The 24,445-nt window shown below is 34.8% G+C and overlaps 1 protein-coding gene across 1 annotated transcript in view; it reads left to right on the top strand.

Moving 5' to 3' along the window:
- LOC105228937 (nose resistant to fluoxetine protein 6) overlaps positions 1-24,445 on the top strand; it is a 40,829-nt gene that overhangs the window by 2,092 nt on the left and 14,292 nt on the right. The window lies entirely within an intron of this gene.

The raw sequence follows: 24,445 nt of genomic DNA, 5'->3' as shown, positions 1-24,445 counted from the left end.
GATTTTTTAAGAGCTTGATAACTTTTTTTTAAAAAAAAACGCATAAAATTTGCAAAATCTCATCGGTTCTTTATTTGAAACGTTAGATTGGTTCATGACATTTACTTTTTGAAGATAATTTCATTTAAATGTTGACCGCGGCTGCGTCTTAGGTGGTCCATTCGGAAAGTCCAATTTTGGGCAACTTTTTCGAGCATTTCGGCCGGAATAGCCCGAATTTCTTCGGAAATGTTGTCTTCCAAAGCTGGAATAGTTGCTGGCTTATTTCTGTAGACTTTAGACTTGACGTAGCCCCACAAAAAATAGTCTAAAGGCGTTAAATCGCATTATCTTGGTGGCCAACTTACGGGTCCATTTCTTGAGATGAATTGTTGTCCGAAGTTTTCCCTCAAAATGGCCATAGAATCGCGAGCTGTGTGGCATGTAGCGCCATCTTGTTGAAACCACATGTCAACCAAGTTCAGTTCTTCCATTTTTGGCAACAAAAAGTTTGTTAGCATCGAACGATAGCGATCGCCATTCACCGTAACGTTGCGTCCAACAGCATCTTTGAAAAAATACGGTCCAATGATTCCACCAGCGTACAAACCACACCAAACAGTGCATTTTTCGGGATGCATGGGCAGTTCTTGAACGGCTTCTGGTTGCTCTTCACCCCAAATGCGGCAATTTTGCTTATTTACGTAGCCATTCAACCAGAAATGAGCCTCATCGCTGAACAAAATTTGTCGATAAAAACATTTCGAACCGAACACTGATTTTGGTAATAAAATTCAATGATTTGCAAGCGTTGCTCGTTAGTAAGTCTATTCATGATGAAATGTCAAAGCATACTGAGCATCTTTCTCTTTGACACCATGTCTGAAATCCCACGTGATCTGTCAAATACTAATGCATGAAAATCCTAACCTCAAAAAAATCACCCGTTATTTACTTTTTATATAATTTAGTCTAGCAGCAAAAATGCATTTCAATATTTCTTTTTATTTTGCAATCTCGAAAATCTTACTTAAAAACAACTTTCGAATTTGAAATTTCACAAGCAGAAAAAGTTTATTTTTCAATATTAAGATAAATAATTAACATATTGAATAAATTTTAGTAACATTTAAAAAAAAGTTATTAAAAAATTTATATGTAAAATGTGTAAATAATTAAAAAAAAAACAAAAAATAATTAAAAAATTTTAGCTAAAATTTAAAAAAGAAATAATTAAAAAACGTATACAAATTTTTTCTTAATTTTTTGAAAATATTTAATTTTTGAAATTAATTTTTTTTTAATTTTAATAAAATATTTAATTTTTAAAATTAATTTTTTTTGTAAATTTTAATAAAATATTTAAGAATTTAAAAAAAAAAGTGTTAATAAAATATTTAAAAAAGTTTTCAAAATTAAATGTTTTTGAACAATTAAAAAAAAATTTATTTAATTTTTTAATTATTTCTTTTTGTAATTTTATATTTATACAAATTTTTTCTTAATTTTTTAAAAATATTTAATTTTGAAAATTTTTAAAATATCTTACTAAATTAAAAAAAAAATTTAAATAAAATATTCAAATATTTTTTTTTTTAATTTTAATAAAATATTTAAAAAAATTTTCAAAATTTTTTTTTTTTAATTTTAATAAAATATTTAAAAAAATTTTCAAAAATAAATATTTTTAAAAATTAAGAAAAATAGTTACATAATTTTTTTTATTATTTCGTTTTTTAATTTTTTTTTTAATTGTTTACCATTTTTATATAACATTATTTTATAATTTAATTTAAATTTGAAATTAAATTTTTTTTACCAATTTTTTTGTTTTAACTTTAATACTTTTAATTTTTTTTTAATTTTATATAAAATTTTTTAATTATTTGTTTTTAATTCTTTGAAAACATTTGCTGCTAAAATGTATATGCCGAAACCATTTTTAAAACATAATGGCAAACCCTTATCTTTATAATAAAGCTAAATTATTGACCATAACCTTAAGTTATATGCCCTTTTCTTCTTGAAAACTGCATGTCTAAAAACACTCTTTAGTATATCATATGTACTTAAAATAATATGTATGTATGTATTCCCAAGCTTTAGCGCCGAATAATCATTTCTAATTAACTTTTCCTGTGCTTCTTTAAACATTACTTAATTGCATTTCTTAAAGAAATGTGTAGGAACCACTTATTGGTTTTGCAATTAGTGAAAATAAATTTTTAATGTGTTTAAGACTTATGCGCCCTTGGTGGTTACATTAGGGCAAGGCTGTAATTAAGGGATTAAAATAAAAAGGAAACCAAAGAATATTTCGACAATAAAAATTATTAAAAAGGGTTTAAGTAAATAATTGTCTGAAAATGAAGAAATATAGGTGATAACTGTGCATTTTATGATCATTGTGCTTTAATATAAATTTTCAATGATCTATATATGTATGTACAAATTTTATTTCAATATGAGTGGTTTCTGTAATATCGCTTTTCCTTCGCCTGTAAACCTTTGAAGATTGATGTTACGTTATTTTGCATTTCAAATGACAATATGTAATTTTTTCATGTTTTTCAAGGTCAAACGCAAAGTCTAGAAACAATAACAGCATACATTTGTGTAGAGACCACAGTAAATAATATTTTTCGTTTTCATTTTTTTATTTATTAAATATTTCTCTATGCAAGTGGACCCTTCCTAATGCCTACGCCGTACTTTGCTATGCTTTTCGGCGACAAATAGAAACCAACTTTTATTCCTTTATATTTAAAGCCACTTAGTATACTCAATATTTAACTTCTCAAATGGTATATGTACATATTTGAAGTAAATTTTTTAGAGTTCAAAAGTCAGACGGGGATGACCGGAGTACTCAAAATCAGATTTGTGCGTGCCCAGCGCGAAAAATGTAAGATGCTTAAGTAGTTGGTTAAAACTTCGATTAAGTTGTAATGAAATAACTAACCTCAAATCTTGAAATTGAAAATTATAGACAATAACTTTATCTCCAAATGGGAAATATATGAAACGATTTCAACCGATTTTGTTAGGGAGTCATAATATCATAATGGAAGTACTTCCATCGAATTTCGTTGAGGTACATGGCTGTCCGACCTATAACTGTGTACATTTTAAAGCCAATCAGATGGAGCAGCGATATCCATAATATAAGGCATAAAGGCATAGAGGAATATTTGAACCGATTTCTTCTATACCTGATATCGAAACAGATTATTTCTACAAACTTTTTGAGATATCTTCTATATCATATATAGTACTGATGATAATGATATAAACTTATATGAAAAGAAATTATTTTATTTTAAGTACCGGTCCGTAAACGACCGACCATCCATTCCTTATACGAGTATCATATTCTCGTTATTATTTTTAAACTTATCTACTAGAATATCTCGATAATCTTAATTATCTAAATTTGGCTCCAATAAAACCAATCCATATATTGGGTAGTCGAAAAAGTATTTTCGTATTTTGTCAATCGATGTCGTTGCAGTCATATATCTCCAGTACTACCAATCACATTGTGTCATACCATATAGTGTTGGAAAGGTGAGATTTTAAGCACTTCATTTAACCAAAATAAAATTAAATTCGGGGAAGTTGATAAAAGTTGCAACTGTTCAAAAATGAGTGAAAATAATGAAAAAATGCGCTATATTTTGCAATTGTTGTATAAAAATGGGAAGAATGCCACGCAAGCCACCAATGAAATTTTTAAAGTTTACGGAGACGATGTTATATCAGTTCGATGTGAAAGATGCATCTCGCTCTAGTGGACCTAACCTTGAAAAAGTCGATGATATTATGGAAAACATTGACCAGGACCATCACATAAGCAGCCGTGACATTGCTAAGGAACTTAATATTAATCATCAAACGGTTTTGAACCATTTAAAAAGGGCTGGCTACAAAAAGAAGTTCGATGTTTGGGTACCACATGAATTGTCTGTGAAAAATTTAAAGGACCGAATTAACATCTGCGATTCTTTGCTGAAACGAAATGAAATCGAACCATTTCTGAAGCGAATGGTAAATTGAGACGAAAAATGGATCAAATACGACAATAATGTGCGAAAAAGATCCAAACCTGGTGAAGCTCAACAAATGGTCGCAAAACTAAGATTGACACCTCGAAAGGTTATGCTTAGTGTTTGGTGGGATTGGAAAGGAATCATCCACTATCAGCTGCTCCAGCCTGTTCGAGCTATTAATTAATTGATGATTGATGACTGTCTACAACTGATGAGATTGAAGCAAGCAATCGAAAAAAACGGCCAAAAAGGATCAACAGAAAGGGCTTCGTCCTCCATCAGCACAACGTTAAACCACACACTTTTTTGGTGACTCGGCAAAAACTGGAAGAGCTTGGCTGGAAAGTTGTGATGCATCCGCCATATAGCCCTGAGTTTGCACCATCGGACTACGATTTGTTTCGATCAATGCAGAACTCCTTGGAGTAAAGTTGGCTTCAAGAGAAGCTTGTGAAAATTACTTGTAGCAGTTTTTCGCCGAGAAACCAGAAAAGTTTTACACTGATTACTAGCATATACGTCTTTTAAGTCATCCTTACCATTAAATTTCACCTTTCCTGTTTTTCTATATAGAGTATTACGTTCCCGGTCACAGAGTTCAAACATCATTTATATTTTCGAAGAATTAATACAATCCGGACCATTTGAAATATAAACCAAAAGCATATGGCGTTAGCAAAGTATTATATCGTCAAGCCTAAGTCTTACGATTATTATCTTATGACTTCATATCTATCTTCCATGCTTTTTGTTGTGTACAGCTAATTCCGTTATACTATTGTTCCTCATATTTGTAGGGTATAGAAATTAAAAACATGTCTGAATGAATCTAATCTATATCCGTGATTTTTATACTATTTCAAATTAAAAATTCAAAGGGTCAACGGAGAGTTGTTTGAATTATTTGGTTTTTGCCGTATTGGGTAGACAGTATTCAGACATTCTTATGACAAAACACGTGTAGACGTCACAGATGCTTATAAGTGCTCGTACATACATACATACATATTTCTACGTGCCCAGAAATTATACGTCGTGACGTAAGTATGTTTGTGTGACTTCTCGCAATATGCTTTACATTTTAATTACTTCTCTTTTGGTCAGTCACCGATTTTCGTAGACACTCTACATAATTTTTTTTTTATTTTTTTATGGATATGGTGACCAATTCACCTAAATTATGGACTCCACAGTTTTCTTCCTATACCCTTTTGAGGTTTTTGGGTGCAAAAATATAAATGTTGAATTGGATGCTTTAACAATTTTCACGAAGGCAAATATAAATATATAAATATATACTCGTACATATGTAAATAGGTGTGTGTGTATCTCACTGCAACTGCAAAACCACGTGTTAATTGAACGACCACGTTTTAGCCTGACTTGGTACAATGTAATCAAAAACGAAAACTTTACTGCTAATTGCTGTAATATTTTGTTGCAATACCGTTCTTCTTATGTTCATTTGGTTATGTAATTGCAGCGAGTAAACACATGTTAAGTTGACCGAAAACTTTGGGCGTACTTTAGGGTCTACCGCGCAAAGTACTTCTTCACTTTGACATTCGAAAGCAAAGATTATTGAATGTTCTCCAAATAACATTGAAGTATACTGCCGAGTGCATCATCTTTGGCTTGGTAAAAATTCGGATTCTTTTTGGTTACGTAAACCCGACATTTGTGGGACTCAACGAATAGACAACCTGTACCTTCAGTGCCAAAAATCATATGTACAAGTTCAAGCAAATGAGGAAAGTTCTCTGACTGCCATTCACTTTGGAGTGGCCAGACACGATTCTTTCACGTATGGCTCAAATAGCTTACGACTTCCGATCTTAGACCAAGTCTGGGTAGCCAAAACACATCCGTTTGAAGGGGAGCTAAAGTGAGAAGGCGAAACATCCCTTCTCAGGGTTGTGCGCAGGGCTTGGGACCCGCCACGTATTTATTCCTGTCTCTCAACTTCTCGGACTCCAGACAAGATCGCTGTTAGATGTGATCCACATCGTCTCGGTATTTGATTGCGGTAAAGTGGAAATTAAGCTCCGAAGAGCAATTCACTTTTGAAGAGTGCACTTAGAAGTAAAACTCTCATTTGTAACTATCCGAATGATCTCTTATTTATAACTAAAAGGGGTTTCTTTTGTTTTTCTTCCTACATTTACTTAGGCTCTTATAGGCAATTAAGTTCTAAAGTATACTTTTACAATTTTTTCAAAAGCACTTCGTGTGCGAAGTGTTTGTAATTTTGTTGCTAAATGTTTTTCCGTTAATTAGCTGATCACGTGCGCTTGAGTTTATGTTGACACGCGGTGGAGTTTATGTTATTCCCTACTTTGAAACGTTTTAAAAATTGCGAAAGTGAAAATAAGAAAAGTAAGAAGTGTTCAAATGGGAATTGAGCTCCTAGTGACGGTATCGATAGAAGTCGGCCGCTCAATGCAAGGGATTACAATATAGATATCGTCACTGAGACTTTAGGTACTGTTTCCGGAGATTCCAACTCACGTCTGAAGATAATTACAAGCAGCTGGATTAAAATTTTAGACTTTCTATTTAGGACGATAAAAAGGTTGTGATTCTATTATTACATAAATTTTATATATGGAGTACGGATGATGATTTCGAAGAGTAGTATAGTCCATTGATTTAATGTTGTCAAAATATACATCAAGACGTAATTGTGTATAAAACTTCACCGTAAATATATACAGTTCTATCAAAAACGTTTCCAATTCTTCAATGTACAGTGAGCGAGAAAATGGAGCTCATCTTTACAGGTTGTATCTCAAAGAAGACGGAGGAGACGTATCTTGATATATTTTTTTTAAACCGTAGGGAGCATCATCCTGCGTGAGTAGTATACCCACTAAAACTCTTCCCCCTATATCATCGAAATTTATCTTACCACGGAACCGCTCCCGCATTACTACGGGGCAGATCAGTTTCTACTCTGCCTGCGTCCAGGAAGGTCTATGATTTTGTAGCCAGCATTAAGCTATTTGGTTCAACTTCGATTAACTCGAATTCTCAGGGGTCGGAGAGTTTTTTTGCTTAGTGCGTTGTACATACTCCACATTCGTGACAATTTTCCACCAGTTGTCATCCATTGTTTCAACCAGATTTTCCATAATGCGTTCTTAAAGCTTGTTTTGTAATATTCTCTATGATTCTTTCCATCGATGGCTCTGAAAAAGGTATAATTTGCGCCGTCTGATAGTTCATCTCCATCCATACCAAGAGGCCTTTCGGTTTTCTCCATGTTGCACTGTTATTTTTGGAAATCTCCATGATCGAAGAGCATCTGCGTTAAATAGCACTTCACCTTGTGGTGTTTTCTACTGTGCCACATCTCTATATACAAATGTCTTTGATTAGTTTGGCGGTCCATGTTTTTTGCACTCCATTGTCCACCAAAATTGCCAGAGTTCAAGTGTTTGCTGCTTCGTTGTTGTCTTTAGAACAAGTGCATTTCCATTCCATTCTGCATCTATATCTAGAACTTTCTTTTCTCTTTTGGGAGTGGAGCTATTACGGGTTTGGAAACGGTACGCCTAGACGACCCTCAGTGCTGCTCTTCTCTACCCCTTAGTAACTACTTTCCATCTATGCTTCACGTTTAATATGTCGGCTCACATATCGCTTCCTAAACTGACTGTGTTGTGTCCGTGAGCAGGTTCCTTCGAGTACTTGCAAGCGAACCTCCGGTATCGTCAGAGATCGTTAAAGACCTGCCTCGTTCTGGACGGCCTTGGTCCTCTTCAACTGATGAAAATAATAAAAAAGTGAAGGATATGGTGCTTGAGAACCGTCAGGCAAGTGTTAGAGAGATAGCGAACAAGCTCAGATCTTTTGGACATGCTTAGCTTAATCATGCGCATTCCGATTTCACATTCATGAAGAGCATTATAAATGCCGATGAGACATGGGTTTATGAGTTTGTCATGTAAAAAAGTCAATAATCATCCGGATTGAGGGGAAAAAACCAGCCGAAACCAAAAAAGCCACGTCAAAGCCCCTCAAAGATCAAGATGATACTCATTGTTTTTTGTGATATTCGTGGTTTGGTGCATCATGAATTTGTTCCGGAGGGACAGACGGTCAATAAGGAGTTCTATTTGGCCGTATTGAGGCGTTTACGTGAGAAAATTTGTCCGGAAATGTGAAAGAGAAATTCATGGGTTTGCACACTAATAATCCGTATCACCAAATTTGGATCTGTGTGATTTTTTCTTGTTCCCCGAACTGAAATTGCCGCTCCGTGGAACTCGTTTTCAGTCTTTCGAAGAGATAAAACAAAGTTCGCTGAAGGAGCTGATGAATAATTAAATATTTTTTATTTACAATTTCCGAATACTTTTTCGTCACAATGTATATAGTCCTAACAAAGAAAATATTTTAAATTACAAAAACAACGATTAACCGAAACTAAACTACTTACAACTGCTTTAACTTCTAGCTTTAGAACAAATAAATTCAGCCATGAAGGTCTGGATGCCACGACGTATACGTGATTTTATGCTTTGTTAAGCAAGTCTCGTCGACACCATCACTACATATTTAAGTACTCTCTTTTAGACACAAATAAGAACTTTGTTTTAGTTATTAAATAAATGGAAAAAATTGAATGAATGCAAAAAATAATTATGTGCAATCATCGAGCATTGCTAAAGCGTGTCTGGAATTTTTTTGAATAAACTTGAGGAAACATTTATGTAAAAATATTTATAGAAAATAAAATCTTTTATGATTTCGACATCATAAATAGTTTCATGCATTCATGTTGGCTAGCAAATGTTGAAGTTCAAACCATATTATGTAAGCCAAACAAGGTGATATAGAAAAACCAATCGGAATATTGATTTAAAAAATTAACCGTATTTGCATGAACCAATATGTTGGTATGTACGTACATATGTAAATATCCACATGTATTTGTACATATGCATGTTTATGTACATATGTATATATGTTCATGCATGCTTACGTATTTATGACCACCTAACATGAATGTCTTATGCTCACAATCACTCAGCCTCTCTTTCTTGACTCATCTCATATTTAGTTTTCTCAGCTAATATCGAAAAAGTATTGCATTTGTTGTTGTTGTGCGAAATTGGACACAAAAGAACTATTTTACTTTAATATTTAACACATTTCAGGTTAGTGAGGACAGAAATGGTGCGGTGTAAGTTACTTGATAATTAAGGTGAGAATTACAAACGCAGCAAATTTCGATTTGAAAAACTCTGTTAGGTGTTTATGACGGAACCGGTGATCGAACTCAAGTCTTGAGCGCATATCTGTACTTTAGTTTCGATATATCGATCTGGTATTTAGCATACGTAATTTTCTCCACAAGAAGCTGCTTATTTGTCAGAATCGCAGATATCGGATAACTATAGCATATAGCTGCCATACAAACTGTACAATAGGAATCAAGTGCTTGTATAGAAAGCTTTTTCTTTTGATGAGCTATCTCTACGAAATTTGGTACAGATGATTTTCTAAGACAATGCCATAATATCTGAAGAAATTGTGCAGATCGGATCACTATAGCATATAGCGGCCATACAAAGTTACTTATCAATATTAAGTCAAAGATCTTTTTATACTCTTTCATGCTTTAAGTCCCTGTAAAAAACACGTTTGAAAGATATTCTGACTTCGGTACAGGCAAAGTTAACGCTTTTATATTTCATAATACCCTAAAAAAAATTAAAATTGGAGATGTTTTTTTTTTTTGTTATTTTAGTATAATACATCTTCTTCTTTATTGTTGAAGACACCGCTTACGAGGTTATAGCCGTATTTACAACATAGCATCAGCTGTTCTTTCTTTTCGCTTTTTGGCACCAATTGAAGATTTCAAGTGTAGCCAGGTTCTTCTCCCTCTGGTCTTTCCAATGGACTGGAGGTCTTCCTTTTTCTCAGAGCTGAAGTGTTTTCATCCTGAACTATGTCAATGTGTCGTATATATCGTACAGATCATCGTTCCATCGACTGCAGTATTCACCGTTGCCACTGCGCAAAGGACAGTAATATCGGTATTCTGCTTGAGACGATTGTCTCATGTCTCTAATTGTCACAATAGTAATTTAGTGACTCTGTTAGTCAGGAGTCTCATTTTGGTATTCTGGCAGATACAGTATACTACTATACAGTATACTACTATACTGTATATGCCAGAATACCAAAATGAGACTCCTAATTAACACAGTCACTAAATGAAGATTGTCCGACCATGTTGTATAAAGTACCCGATCCTGATAAGGAGCATTATCAGTTCTTCACCGTCGTATTTTAATGGCTCGGCCGGCAATTCATCCACCTCTTTGATTTTCAGACGGGTAACTGGTGTTCGAACTTCTTCATGGTAATGCAATATAACGTTTGGATTGGAGAATTGGGTTCACCATCTCCATATGTTATGTTTTTACTGTCATTCAACAGGCTCGAGAAGTGTTCCATCCAAAATTTAAGTATGTTCTGAGCATCAGTCACTAGATCACCTCTGGGAATATGTTCCGGCCTTGAAACCTTCTGTTAGTCGGCGCATCTTTTCGTAGAGTTTTCGAGTATTACTCCTTTCAGCCAGCTTGTCAAGCTCTTCATACTCACGAGTTTCGGCCTCTCTCTTTTTTTTGTCTGTAAATGCGTCTCGCTTCCCTCTTCAGCTCACTAAAGCAATATTTTTTGCAAAAAAAAAAAAATTTTTTAAATATAGAAAAAAAAATTATATTAAAAAAATTAAAAAAAAATAACAAAAAATAACAAAAACTAACTTATCTTACAAAAATAATAAAAATATATTTCTTTAATTAAAACACTCAAAATGCACATGCATTCTCTTAATATTTGTATGTATGTACATGTAAACTTTTAAACTACCATTTGGCCAATTCAGTCATTAACACATACATACATACACACACTGCTACTAAGGAAAACAAGTGCTGGTATGTTTTACAACATCAGCGCTTACATCTGGCTTTATGCAAATTTGTTTTAGGTCTGGCATCTTTTAGACGACTCAAAGTTATGCAAAGTTAATAGACGAGCATTGTGCGTAGCCGGTTAGTTGAGAGAGTTTAACATCCAACAAGCGATTGATATAGTAGACTTTAACTGCCGGCCTACTTTATGCTTAATATTTGCGCTATATTACACTTGCTAGTTTAAATGGTCTTGAGGGGTGTTAAAAATAATAAGAGTATTGCATAGCTCTTTCAACTTAATGTGCGTGTAAGAGGGCATAATACGATATCACTATGCAACAGATCTCAAACCATATAGTGGACTTCTTTGCTAAGCTTTTTCCTGTGAATTATTCTCATTGTGATTAGCTCGGAGGAAATTGTATACTCTCTGTTTAAAAAAATTTTAGCACGACTTGCTAAAAGTAGCAATTCAATCTAGGCTACACTTGTTTCTTACACTTTCGTTGACTATACGGTTTTTACGGTTTTGACTTGGAAGCAGCTACTTGTATCAGCTCCAATAACAGCATGAATCAGTGAAAACAAAATTTTAACGTATTTTAATACAAATCTTTATTACTTATCGCCTTCCAAATAGGATCGTGACCCAAAACTTCTTCTTCGTCTTTATTGGGGTAAACACGTAGAGTGCTCAAGAGTGCAAGCTCAAGTAAATACTCGTTCGACTGTCTGTTATGACTGCAGCTTCCCGACGTCGAACCTTCCTTGTGTTTGTTAACGTGCGTATCTTCGCTGCAACAAGCTAGTGGTACGAGTCAATGCTACGACCTCGGAGCGTATACACTTCTAAAATACTGGAGACGTGTCTTTCACAACATGATTGATATGGTTAGTGACTTTTCGATCCGGAGACAGCCAAGTAGCTTGATGAATTTTCCTATGCTAGGATCAAGTACTACAGATAATCATATTTCGGGCTACGGCAAAGTCGGTCGGCCTCAACCCATTTGGGAATGTTACCTCATGGAGGCTGAATTTACTGACCGTTGTCCCAAAGATGCCAACTTTGCTCACCCTGCGTTAAATTCGCCAAGACCGATGTTGACATCGGAGCGGCAGCAGCTCTCATAGTTGTGCTCCAAGCGCTCATAGAATACATCTTTGGTCACATCGTCCTTCTCTTCCGTCGGGGCGTGGGCGCAAATCAGCGATATGTTGAGGAACTTCACTTTGATATGGACAGTGGCTAGACGTTCATCCACTGGGGTGAATGCCAGGACTCAGCGACGGAGAGTCTCTCCCACCACGAAACCCACACCGTATTTGAGCTCCTTTATATGGCCACCGTAGTAAATGTCACAAGGACCTACTCGTCTCAGTCCTTGTACCGTCCATCGCACTTTTTGGACGGCGGTGATGTAAGTGGCACCTTCCCAATTAAGGATTGGAAAATTCTAGGTACCAGTCCTTAAATCGTAATCTCTCATCCGAGGCTGTTTTCTTCTTTGCATCAGGGATGTTTCTTACGTGACGGGTCCTAAGCCCAACGCACAACTCTAGTGAGGGATGGTCCGCCTTCTCACTTTAGCTCGCCTTCAAACGGATGTTTTTTTGCTACCCAGAGGATAATTGGTCTAAGACCGGGAGTCGTGAGCTGCTTGAGTTACACATACATAAGTCTGTATGTATGTAAAAGAATCGTTTCTGGCCTCTCCCAAGAGAATGGCGATCAGAGAAGTTTTCTTACTTGCGTGAACTTCTGCAAATGGCGCCATCCTTCTTCATTCTCTTGCGCCAATACTACCATCGTTTAATATAATTTTACATTCGCATTCAGCGAAGTTTGTTTTTTTCGGTATCGGCTCATTCGGAGCCCATTCGCTTGGAAAGTATAAATGTCATATTCATGAATCCACGTCTCGTCACCAGTAATATCTATTTATATGCTATCTCACGGATACCAACTCCATGACTTCCAAGCACTGTTTCTATAACTTTTGCGATGTTATCGTCGTTAACGATGTTGGACGGATGCCTGTTAGGAGACGATGACTTCGCGATCTTCGCTGAATGCTTTGTGCTCATGATAAAGTAAAGGTCCCAAAACACGTCTGCAACTTCATCAATGATTCTGTAGTCGTGACTTCACAAAGATTTAACCAATCTCGTTTTCTTAAATAGCGGACATTCCGTGCGATCTATTTTAAAGCATGGTTACTCCCAGCAGGGTAATATAAATTGAAGATCGGCTGGCTGGACTTTACCATTCCTTCATTCGGATACTGTAGTCGAATCAAATAAGCGAAAACCAATCGGTGAGCCGTACTACATTAAGATCTAAGAAAGAGTGTCATGAAAAGTTGGATATCTGACATTTCCAACGAAATAAATAGATCTTCACCCTAGTCACGCCTACTTGGTGAGCCTTTAACTTATGCAGTGGTTTCTCAAAGAGGCACAGACAACGTGGGGGCAACCACTTGATTATGATAAATAGGCATTTTAGATCACATTTGATTGTGTACTTACGTGTATCAACTCAGCTTGTACCGGTATCCAACAGCCGTCTGGTGGAATTCCGTTCCAAGATCATTTTTTTTCGATTTAGACAACAAGAAGAGATATTCAAAATATTGCCTGTATGCATTTCCAACAATACAACAAGTCGAGCAGACTCGCATTGTGAACTTACAAATAACCGTTATGTGCATGCAACTGGATTACCTTTGTGCAGTTATGTTGGCGCTTCGGAGAAAGCCTCTCATAAGCATCTTACATTCATATATTATGAAATCTTTATTTTTAACACATCTTATGTATTGTTGTCGTTGTTGTTGGTTGCATGCTTGCATGCCCGAAAGTCATTGCGTGGCGTTGCTGTCCAAAAAAAGAACAATAAAACAAAAATGTGAAATGAAAGAGTAAAAAATGTGCGGTGCACTCATAACGACATACATACATACATACAAACAAGCGTAGTCAAGTGACACGTTTTTGCTACCTCATGCTTCCCAGCTTCTGTCAACTATCGGCAGCAGCTTTGACACTGTCTCAAAAAATAACGGTTGCATTTTTTGTTTTTGCTTCAAGCGACTCATTTCCACACGGTTGCAGGCGTCTTAGCGGCTTTCTTGTCGTTGTTAAAATATTGTTTTGTTTTTATTGCAATTTCTTATTTGTTTGGATTTGTTGTATTTTCAGTACAGTTACATTCGGTCCCGCGATTTTGATGAGTTTGTCATGGCTCTCTTGCATGGCCACCCTACTGCTTTGCTCTCTTATTTTCACCTTACTGTAACTGTTTCTTATTCCTGCTTCCTCTTTACAAAGTTCTCTAAAATTATGCAAAATTTTTTCAAAAATTAAATAAATATTTTTTGTACTTTTTTAAGGTTTTTATGCATATTTTTATTTTTTTTTTGCTTTTAACTATTTTTATTTTTTTTTATATTATTTTTAAAATAATTTTTTTAAATAATTTTCAATATTTCTTTATTAAATTTATTATATATTTTTTAAATATTTTTGTAACTTTTTAATTAAGTTTTAACCTTCTTAAGCATTTTTAATTTTATATTTTCTTAATTTGTTTAAAAATATATTTTTCTTTAATTTTGTGTTATATTTTTAATTAAGTTTTAATCTTTTTGAACTATTTTTCCTAATTTTTTTTTTTAATATAATTTTTATTTTAATAACTGTTCTTCTAATGATTCATTTCTTTAAGTTTTTATAAATATTTTCTTTTTAATTTCGTCTAAATTTTTAATTAATTTGTAAGTTTTTTAAACTATTATTTTAATATGATATTTTGTACTTTTTTCTTAGCTTTTTAATATTTTTACAAAGTTTCCTATAATTTTTTATTTAATTTTGTATAATTTTTTTAATTAATTTTATACTTTTTAAGCTATTTTTTAATTTTTCCTTTTAATATAATTATTTATTATTATTTTTTTTTTAATATTTTTTATACATACATATTTTTTTTAATTTTGTTTTCCCTTTTCTAATATTTTTTGTGTAATTTTGTTAATTAATTTTTAAATTTTAAAATAGTGTTTTACAGTTTTTTCTTTGAATGCAATTTTTATTTTAATATATTTTTAATATTTTTTTTTAGTTTTTCTAATTTTTGTTTTCAATGTATTGTTTTTGTACTGCGAAATTTGTAAGTAGTATTTTGTATATTTTCTAATTTTTTTAAATATTCTTTTTAGTAATTTTTCCAATTCTTTATTATTTTGGGTTTAATTTTTTAATTAAATTTTAACATTTAAAATGATTGCTTAACCTTTTAGTTAATTTAATTTTCATTTTAATTAATTCTTTTTTAATTTTTTTAATTTTTTTTTTTTTAAATTAATTGTATTTAATTTTTTTTAGTTTTTTTAATTAGTTTCTTTTAAAAAAGCTTCTTATTTTTTATTTAATTTTGTGTAATTTTTTAAATAAAATATTAACCTTGTTAAATTATTCTTTAAATTTTTATGTTAATTTATTTTTTATTGTAATTACTTTTTTTTTATAATTTTTCTAATTAATTTTGTTTACAAAAATATGTAATTTTTTATTTAGTTTGTGTAATTTTGTTTAAAATATATTTTAATTTTAATTTTAATTAATTTTAAATTTAAATAAATTAATTTTATTAATTTTTTTCTTAATTTTTTTTGTTTATTTTTTTTTTTTTTTCTTTGTTTATAAAAAATATTATTAAAAAACTGTTTCAAACTAGAAAAATAAAATGTTTCATATGTTTGAATTAATGACTATCGTCATCTGTCTTAAATTTGCACTGTCATCGGCTTTATGGCGTCACTCAAATTAGGTTAAACACCAACGCAATGCTACAATAAAAAGTGAATCTGATTTTCATTGCTCTCGAATGTGAAAAAAGTTATACACGCGTACACACACATATGTACATATTACAGATTTTGATATATTAACGTGCAACTGCAATGCATTTTCTCTTGTCATCTTTTTACTCATATATCATGATTTTATTTTTGTTTTTCTTCTTTCTTCGCCTTTCCACTCATTCGCGCTCTTTCTCACTATCGTTTTTCCACTTTTTCGGCGACTGGCGGTTAATGACAACAATGAAAACCGGCTTTGCCCCATGACAGCGCATCGATTGTCTGTGGTTATGGCCATTGGTCGCCAGCGCCCCCGACACTCCCCCTCGGCTCCAACACACGTAAACTTTGGCGTTAATAGCGCTTGATTGCCTGCGCAGCATTTAAGCTACAAAAATATAAAAATATGTATAAATTCAAGTGCATTTCGGTGCGTGTGTGAGTGTGAGAGTGAGCGCATGTGATTATTTTGTAATACTTACCTTTGGCGTGTATGACGATGTTGATGTTGTTGCTTTTGTCATTGCTGTTGTTATTATTTTTATTGTTACTGCTGTTGTTGTTATTGTTTTGTTGTTGTTACTGCTGTTGTTGTTGCTGTTGTTGTTCAGTGAGTCAGTAGGCCAGGTTTGTTTATATCGTTCAAATGGCAGCCACTCGTGATGTGGATAGAGGCGCTATATATAGCACCGTATATGTATGTACATATGTATGTATATATACATATGTGTGTGTGTGTATGTGTGCACAACCATTTATGTTACACCTATTGCAACGCATCCGATTGTTATTAAATTATGGTTTGTGTGTCAACTAGTTATTTACTTCTTGTTCCGCGAACTGTTTGATAAGTCAGTGACTTTCCGATAAATAGGAAAAGGGTGTGTTCGAATTTTATTTTCTGACTCCCTGAAGTTTTCACTCAGTTTGTGTCACTCACTCAGCATTGTGTTTAATTTTCAGTTACATGAGCAGTTTTTCCATTGTTCAATACGATTTCAACTTAAGTTAACTGTCGAAGCTTTACAAGAATTCCAGCCAATATTATCCTTGTTGTTTTCTTGGCATTCTTAGAATGAACCCCAGTTGGTTTCTGCGTTCTTTACGGTTCCTTGGTGTTCCCTGTATCTTAGAGGAAGGCCATTGACCATACATATTGTTAATTATATTCGAACCATTGTTTTAAATTGAACGTTCGCTTTGGAAAGAATATTCAACTATTCAAAGTATTACCGAAAGCTATAACGAAGCTATAACGTTTTCCTATCTTTCTAGCAATTTGTGAATATCATTCCAAAAGGACTGTGTCGGCTTGGTGGCCAAGAATGAAACAAGCCAATAGCCTGTTGTCATGTGAACCGTTTTCCAGTTAGCGTGTTCCTCATCGAACAGAAGAAATGTTATTTCGAAGGGGCAGCATAAAGTCTATACGACTGGTGAGCTGAAACTTCGTAGCCGGCTTTAGAAGCTCATAATAGAGTGCTCCCTTCTTTTCCCACTAAATACAGAGCATTACCTTCCCACCATAGATATTTTGCTTTGCCGTTGGTTTGGGTGGTTGCTTAGGTTTAACATCTGATATCTAAGATTTTTTGCAGTTAGATTTGTCATAATGGATCGATTTTTCTTCACCAGTCACATTCCTATAAAAAAACGGTCTCTTTTTTTTGGCGTTCAAGCAGCATTTCTGCTATGCAAAATCGTCTTTCAAAGTATCTTGGCTTCAATTCAAATGCAACCAAATTTTTTCCTTTTTATTGGTGCGAGCTCTTTTTGTGTAATGCTTTCAGTTGTTTAGCACTTTTGAGACGTTCAGACAGACAAACCTAGCATTGTTTAAAATTATTGCGCTTAGAGCACTCCTCCGCATATCCCGCCCTATAGATCTCCTATACTATCGAATTCTATGCTTGGTCTAACTGAACTAGTACAGACCACATTCCATAGTTCGTTCTTCGATATTTGTAAAGAACACTCTGATCTCAGTTACGCATTGAAGAATGTAAACCCCTTACCAGGGTGTTGCTGTTAGAAGTGTTCTATAAATGGAGCTCCATTGCACGAAAATTTCGGAATGTCCCTTGGGAGAAATCTTTATTTAGATAATTAAAAATGGTCTCAATTCATAAGGATCTGATAAATGGATTGCCTACGACGTCTAATCAAAATTCAATTTGGAACCAACTGCCAACTAAATCAAATTGCGAAAATGGAGATGGATCAATCAGATGAATGCGATAGGTTGCTACAGAAGTTTCCCGACCATCTCAGCATTGACACCCTTAAGAAAGTGGTAAAAGCGGCCATCCTAAGATCAATCGGCGGAGATTTTTATAAAAAAAATCGATGAATTCGGAAAATCGCGAAACAAACTAAAAATGGAAAATGGGAACAGATGGAAATGCTTTATTGAATTTCTATGCTCGAGTAGAATATATAGAAAATGATGATGATTATGACGCTGATAAATGGACTAATTTGGAAAATTGTTGCTAGGGAGACAACAAATTGATCTATAGTATAAACTTATTTAATATTAGAAGAAAAAATTTGTAGTACTAAAAGCATTTACGAAACTCTTAGCTACACCTTCTCTTATATTCTTAATTAGGGTTGAAATTTTGTTGGTTGGTGGAAAATAGAGTCCGCGTGAGCGCCAGACCTGAAGCGGCCGCATTTAGGCCAATATTAGGCCCATTATGCTTTCGGGTTATAAGTAAAATAAGCTTTAAAAAAAGACCTGATTCTTTTCCACCCCAGCTGTCTTAAGTTGGAGCATTGAGCACCGTGTAATATGTATTTGGTACCTAAAAGTGAATACTAAATATTCTTACAGGGAATACACTCCACTACAAATGTAAACGTAAGAGAAAATAGAAAAAAAAGGCGTTCGTAGATCACCTCACTCACATATGAACCGACGAAAAAATGCTCAAAATTTGCGAACTTATTATTGTTTGTCAAATCAATTAGCGGTAAATGGGTTTTCTTCTATTTTGTTGTTATTAATGTTTTCAACGGCATTGGCAACAACCAAATAACACACAGAAACCGCAGTTGACAGATCAATGTTGGGGATTTTAACCGAAAGCTTTCCGCTGAAAATGCGAAAATAAATAAAAACATTCAACAATACAATAAGCACATACATATGTACATACATAAATGCGTTTGGTGGCAACGCTAATGTCGAAAAACGTAACAAAACCAATAATGCATTACAATATCTTTTTTTTTAATTGTTTTTTTGTACTTTTGTATTTGGTAAAAAGCCGCTAACTTAGAAGTGGCTGTAAAGAATACAGGGCTCTCCAATAGCAATGTGCCGATGGGAATGTGGCGGACAAAAGACAAGAAATTATTGAACATTTTTGTGGAAATTGAATGCAGACACTCAAAGATTTTACAGTTGACTAGGGCTGAAGAACACTACAATATTAAGCCCTACTCTATCTATTTTATATAAGACCATAGTTTTTGGAATATGGGATATGTAAAATTATCCGCGATAACTCCCGCATAAGTATAAGACAAGGTGTGAAGAATCTTTCAAAGCTGTTCTTCTCTCCCGTAATTTATTGAAATAACCGTTAAGTCACCTTTTCTTTGGTAGGTTTTTTTACGTGTCGGGTCCCAAGCCCAGCATACAACTTCGGGGAGGGGATGTTGCGTCTTTTCACTTTAGCTCGCCTTCAAACGGATGTTATTTGGCTACCCAGAGGATATGTGGTTTAAGATCGGAAGTCGTGAGCTGCTTGAGCCATATGTAAAATAATCGTTTCTGGCCATTCCCAAGTGAATGGGACTCACTTGCGTGAACTTTTACACATGACTCCATCCTCCGGAGCCCAAAATACTGGCGTAGACACTGCTTATGCGGTTATAGCGGAGTTAGCAACAGCATCTCAGTCGTTTCTTCTTTTCGCTATTTGGCGTCAATACCAGACACCAAGTGCAGCCAGGTCCTTCTCCAACTGATTTCTCCAACGGTGTGGAGGCCTTGCTCTTCCCTCTCTGCTTCCACCGGAGGGTACTGAATCGAAAAACTAGCCAGCGCAACCGCTGTCTCTTGATTCGCTTAACTAATCAATCTGGCCGTATATGTCGTACAGCTCATCGTTCCATCGACTGTGGTACTCGCCGTTGCCAATGGGCAGAGGACAATAAATTTTTCACATAATTTTTCTTTCTCGGGACTCTAAAGCTGAATTATCAGATGATAGTTTCGCACCATATAGCAGGACAGAAATGATGAGGTCGAAAGCGGCTCTAAAATCGACGGACAGGTGGTGTGTGTCGATCTTCTGTCACGGGTGTTTTCCCAGATTTTACAGGTCTAAAGCCGCACTGAGAAAGACCAATCAGTTTGTTGACGGTGGGCTTCAGTCTTTGCAATTAGACTTTAGCGAGCCGTGACCGCAGGCTGCATACGGGTTGGCTACCACATCTTATACAAGGGTTACTCGCGTTTCATTGCCTGAGAGAATGTCTCGTTGGTTTCAAATATCGAGGTGTCTTTGCAGAAGAACTCATCAAGAGTAGGCATTGAGTATGTGTGTATGGGATCCAACTAGTTTTAAGGCCAATAGTCGTAGACAAAAACATGTGTGAGGTGTTTAGAGTTTAAAAGTTGTGAAACTGTTTGTAAGGACTTTAGTTCTTCTCTGAAATTTTATTTGCTTGGAAGATATTTCGAATAGGTGACTACATTTGTCATAATATCGGTACAATTAGAGGACGGCAACTCACAATGCAGATTTCCTGCTGCTAAACGATAATGTTTGGCGTGAAGTTTGTTTCGAAGGCGAAAAAAAAATCTTAAATTATTCAGCGAAATATGTTGATTACGTCATAAATGAACACAGAAAAGTGTTTAGCTTTCCGAAGATAACATTGATACTAAGGCTACCGTATTGTTGAGATTTTTTGGTTCTAGAAGTGTCAAAGTGTATGACCGTTGAATAATTTGGGCCTAAATTTAGTGTTATCGAATAAGCGAGTAAGTGGCATCATTTGAGAAGTCATACTAGTCATATCGAAATCCACTTTCTTACCTGCTCAGAAAACTTTTTATATGCTTAAAAGAAACCAGAGATTTGAGACGTAATGCTTATCGAAGGTAGATGTCTCTAGTATTTTTTTACTCTTTCTAGACTCCTTCGCAATAAAGCGGCATTCCACAAGCAACTTGAAGTCCGCAAAACCCTTAATCAAGTCGGAGTCAATAACTCAAAGATTCATAAACTTTTTTGTATCGTCAATCTAACCCCTTGTAACACCCTTTGCAGTCGGCCGGCTGCCACGTGAATAACACGTCGGATGATTTTTTTAGATTTATGATACCAAAACCTAAAAGCAAGCTGAAGGCAAAGCTCATGTTGAGCCACTTACATGTGTACACATTTCGGCGAAAGACGTTTGAGCATTTAAGACGTACTTCAACGCCTTTGCAGTGACCTTAGCCAAAGTGTAAATACAAAAACATGTGTATTGTAGGTTTGTGTCTTGTTTTTGCGGTCGTTTGACTAGTTTTCTTATTTTTGGTGCAGGTCTTGTTGTTGCTGTTGGCTCGAATTAGATCGCTCCAACTCTGCGCATGCACCCAAGTAACAAGCGTCAAGGTCGAGGTGCCGCTTGCCAGCGGCGAAGTGCGCGCTCAAAGACAACGGAAAATTAATGTTATAAAAAGTAAAAAAAAAATAATAATAATAAAATCTTTGAACAATAGATATGTATGCAAAGCTGCAATGAAGCGAATCTTCCTTTCGGCACTGATGCGTTGCACCCACACGTTCGTATGTACATATGCGCATATATGTATGCATGAGCCTTAGTGTTTTGTATATTATGTAATTCGCCAATCTTGCCGTTCGCGGCTTTCATTCATACAAAAGCTTTCATTCCAAAAGCGTACCAAATTGGTGGCACCAAATTCGACTCTTGGGCCAATTCTTGCGTAGAGATTGTCGTTTATGGCGTTCGTTTCCATTTGAAGGCATATAGTGTGCGAACTAATTGACGTTTCTTCTATTGAGATCGGCAATCTTATTTAACTGCATATAACGGGTGACCCAAGCAGTACTACTTTTTTCAATAGCTTTTTTTTCACACAACACGGGGGTCGTGTCAAGCTGTCATGTTTCATTATGGACGCCTGAAAAACGTCTACAAATCATTCAGTTTATTATGAAAATTCACATTCTGTAAAGGTTGTGTTTCACGGGCTTCGCTCGACTTATGGCCAACATAATCGGCATACTGAGCGTACTATTCGCAATACCATTACCCATCTTGAGACCCAACATTCATTATTGGATAACATCCGACCGAATACACCACGTCAAGCACGCAGTGAAGAAAATATAGCAGCCATAGCTGAGAGTGTACACGAAAAGCGTGGAGAGTCCATTCGTTGCCTTTTGCACCAACTCGGACTTACGTGTGAAACGACTTGTCCGCTCGACCTTGCCATGGGACATCGCTTCGCTCTATAGGCTCTTGAAAAGTTCCAAGAAAATGCGGCGAGCCAAATTTTGTTCAACGATGAGGCCCATTTCTGGCTAAAAGAGTATATAAACAAGCAAAAATGCCACATTTGAGACGAGGAGCAACCTGAAGATATTCAAAAGCTGTCATTTTATTCAAAAAATAATGGTTTGGTGTGGTTTGTGGGCGGTGGAATCATTGGTCCATAAATCTACAAAAATGTTGTAGGTAAAAACGTATCTGTCAATGGCGACCGTTAAAGCGCCATGATAACCCACTATTTTATGCCTGAAAGTGAAGCTCGTGATCTCGGTGAGATTTGGTTTTAACAAGACGGCGCTACTTCCCACACATCGCAACAATCAATGGTTTAATTGAGAGAACACTTCGTTGAACAGATAACTTCACGTTTTGGGCCAGTCGATTGGCCACGGAGATCGTGTGTAATATCACATCGTGTGTAATACTTTAGACTCTCTTCTGTCGGGTTATGTAAAGTCTAAAGCCTATGCGGACAATCCAGGTTCAATTCAGGCTTTGGAGCAAAACATCACACATTTAATTCGCCAGAAATGCCAGTCCAAATTCTCGAACAAGTCATCGAAAATTGGACTCAACAGTTGGACCATATGATAATCTTCAAAAAATAAATGCCAAAGAATGCTCTTTCGAATAATAATAAACATTATCCGATATTAAGTTTTGCGAACATTGGCAAGTAAGTCTCCGGTTTTTATCCTTGCAAGTGACAAGCGTATTAAAATATTTGGCTACACCTGAACTTAGCCTTTCCATACTTGTTTAATATCATTACGCTTCATTGGGGTTCATTGAGCCAATTTAAATATTTTGCCTTTTCGCTTTTAACGCCTTTTCAAATAAAATTTCCCATTAACACTTTTTCGTTTTACATTTTCGCAAATTAATTTGCATTTTGCAATTCATTGTCTGCGCATAGAAATTTGCTTACAAAAAAATATTACACATTTTTGAATAGAAAAAATGCAAAACAAGAAAAAAAGCTTCAACATTTCGCAAATTTAATATCAAGGTCAATGAGGTTGGACCATTTTTTTGCTTGTTGGCCAACTTACTGGACTTAATTTTAAAGTCGCAGGCCAGACTTACTTATAGCGATATGTATATACATATATATACATTTGTGCATACATGTACATTTGTGTATATATATCTATAGACATACATTCATTCATATATACATATAGTACACATCAACATGCGGTACATACATATTTCGCTCGAGCGTTTCAATCTTGCCTTATGGCCAATGCTGTAGGGCTGATCTATTCCATTGAGCAGCAAATGACCAAATCAACTCAATCTGCATATTTTACAAACCAATAACGCTTGCTAGTTTGTTCGAGCAAACATTTATGAATTTATTTTCTTTTTTTATTTTTTTTTTCGAACGCTTCGCCAGCATTGCTTGACATCATTAGCTTCACTGCACTCTTTCCAATTTTCAAGGGCAATCTGTGCTTTTGATTGACTTTGGTTGGGCGCAAGGTGCAAACAGTGGTCTAAAAAAGTATTTACACACAAAGGCTCAACTAGATAAACAAGTTACACTCCATAATCGCGTGGTATTAGAGTTTTCAGTGATTTCATGCAGCCAACAAAAACTATTAATATACATATGTATAAACAAACATACTTATTTACATATTAACATGGGTCTTCAATGTCATAACTTACAAGATGCGCTTTTGTAGTATTTTATATCAACTTTATTGTTGTTTTTGAATATTCAATTAAATATTAATCAATTACGCTGCCTTCACGGCGTAGCGCTTGATTTGGCACAGTAGTGAACTGCAAAGGATTGCATTTGATTTTATAAATATTCCATTAGCTTATGCGTATCACAACGTGGGTTCAAGTAAGTACTCGAACCTTGTAGAAAATATAGTAATATAATTTGACAGCTGAGCTAAATAAGTTCCGCTATTATACTACAATATAAAGTGAATTAGTTAGATAATTTGGGTAGATATTTCTAGATCTTTCGAAACAAATGAAATTGCTTACTGGCAGAGTCATAACTTTGAGATTTATCTTGGAATTTGAATTCAAACCAACAACAATATCAGTCTTAAAATCCAATGCA

This window comes from Bactrocera dorsalis, chromosome 3, assembly GCF_023373825.1.
Source record: "Bactrocera dorsalis isolate Fly_Bdor chromosome 3, ASM2337382v1, whole genome shotgun sequence".
Taxonomy (NCBI): domain Eukaryota; kingdom Metazoa; phylum Arthropoda; class Insecta; order Diptera; family Tephritidae; genus Bactrocera; species Bactrocera dorsalis.
Note: the sequence above shows the minus strand (reverse complement) of the source record. Positions and strands in the feature narration are given on the sequence as shown.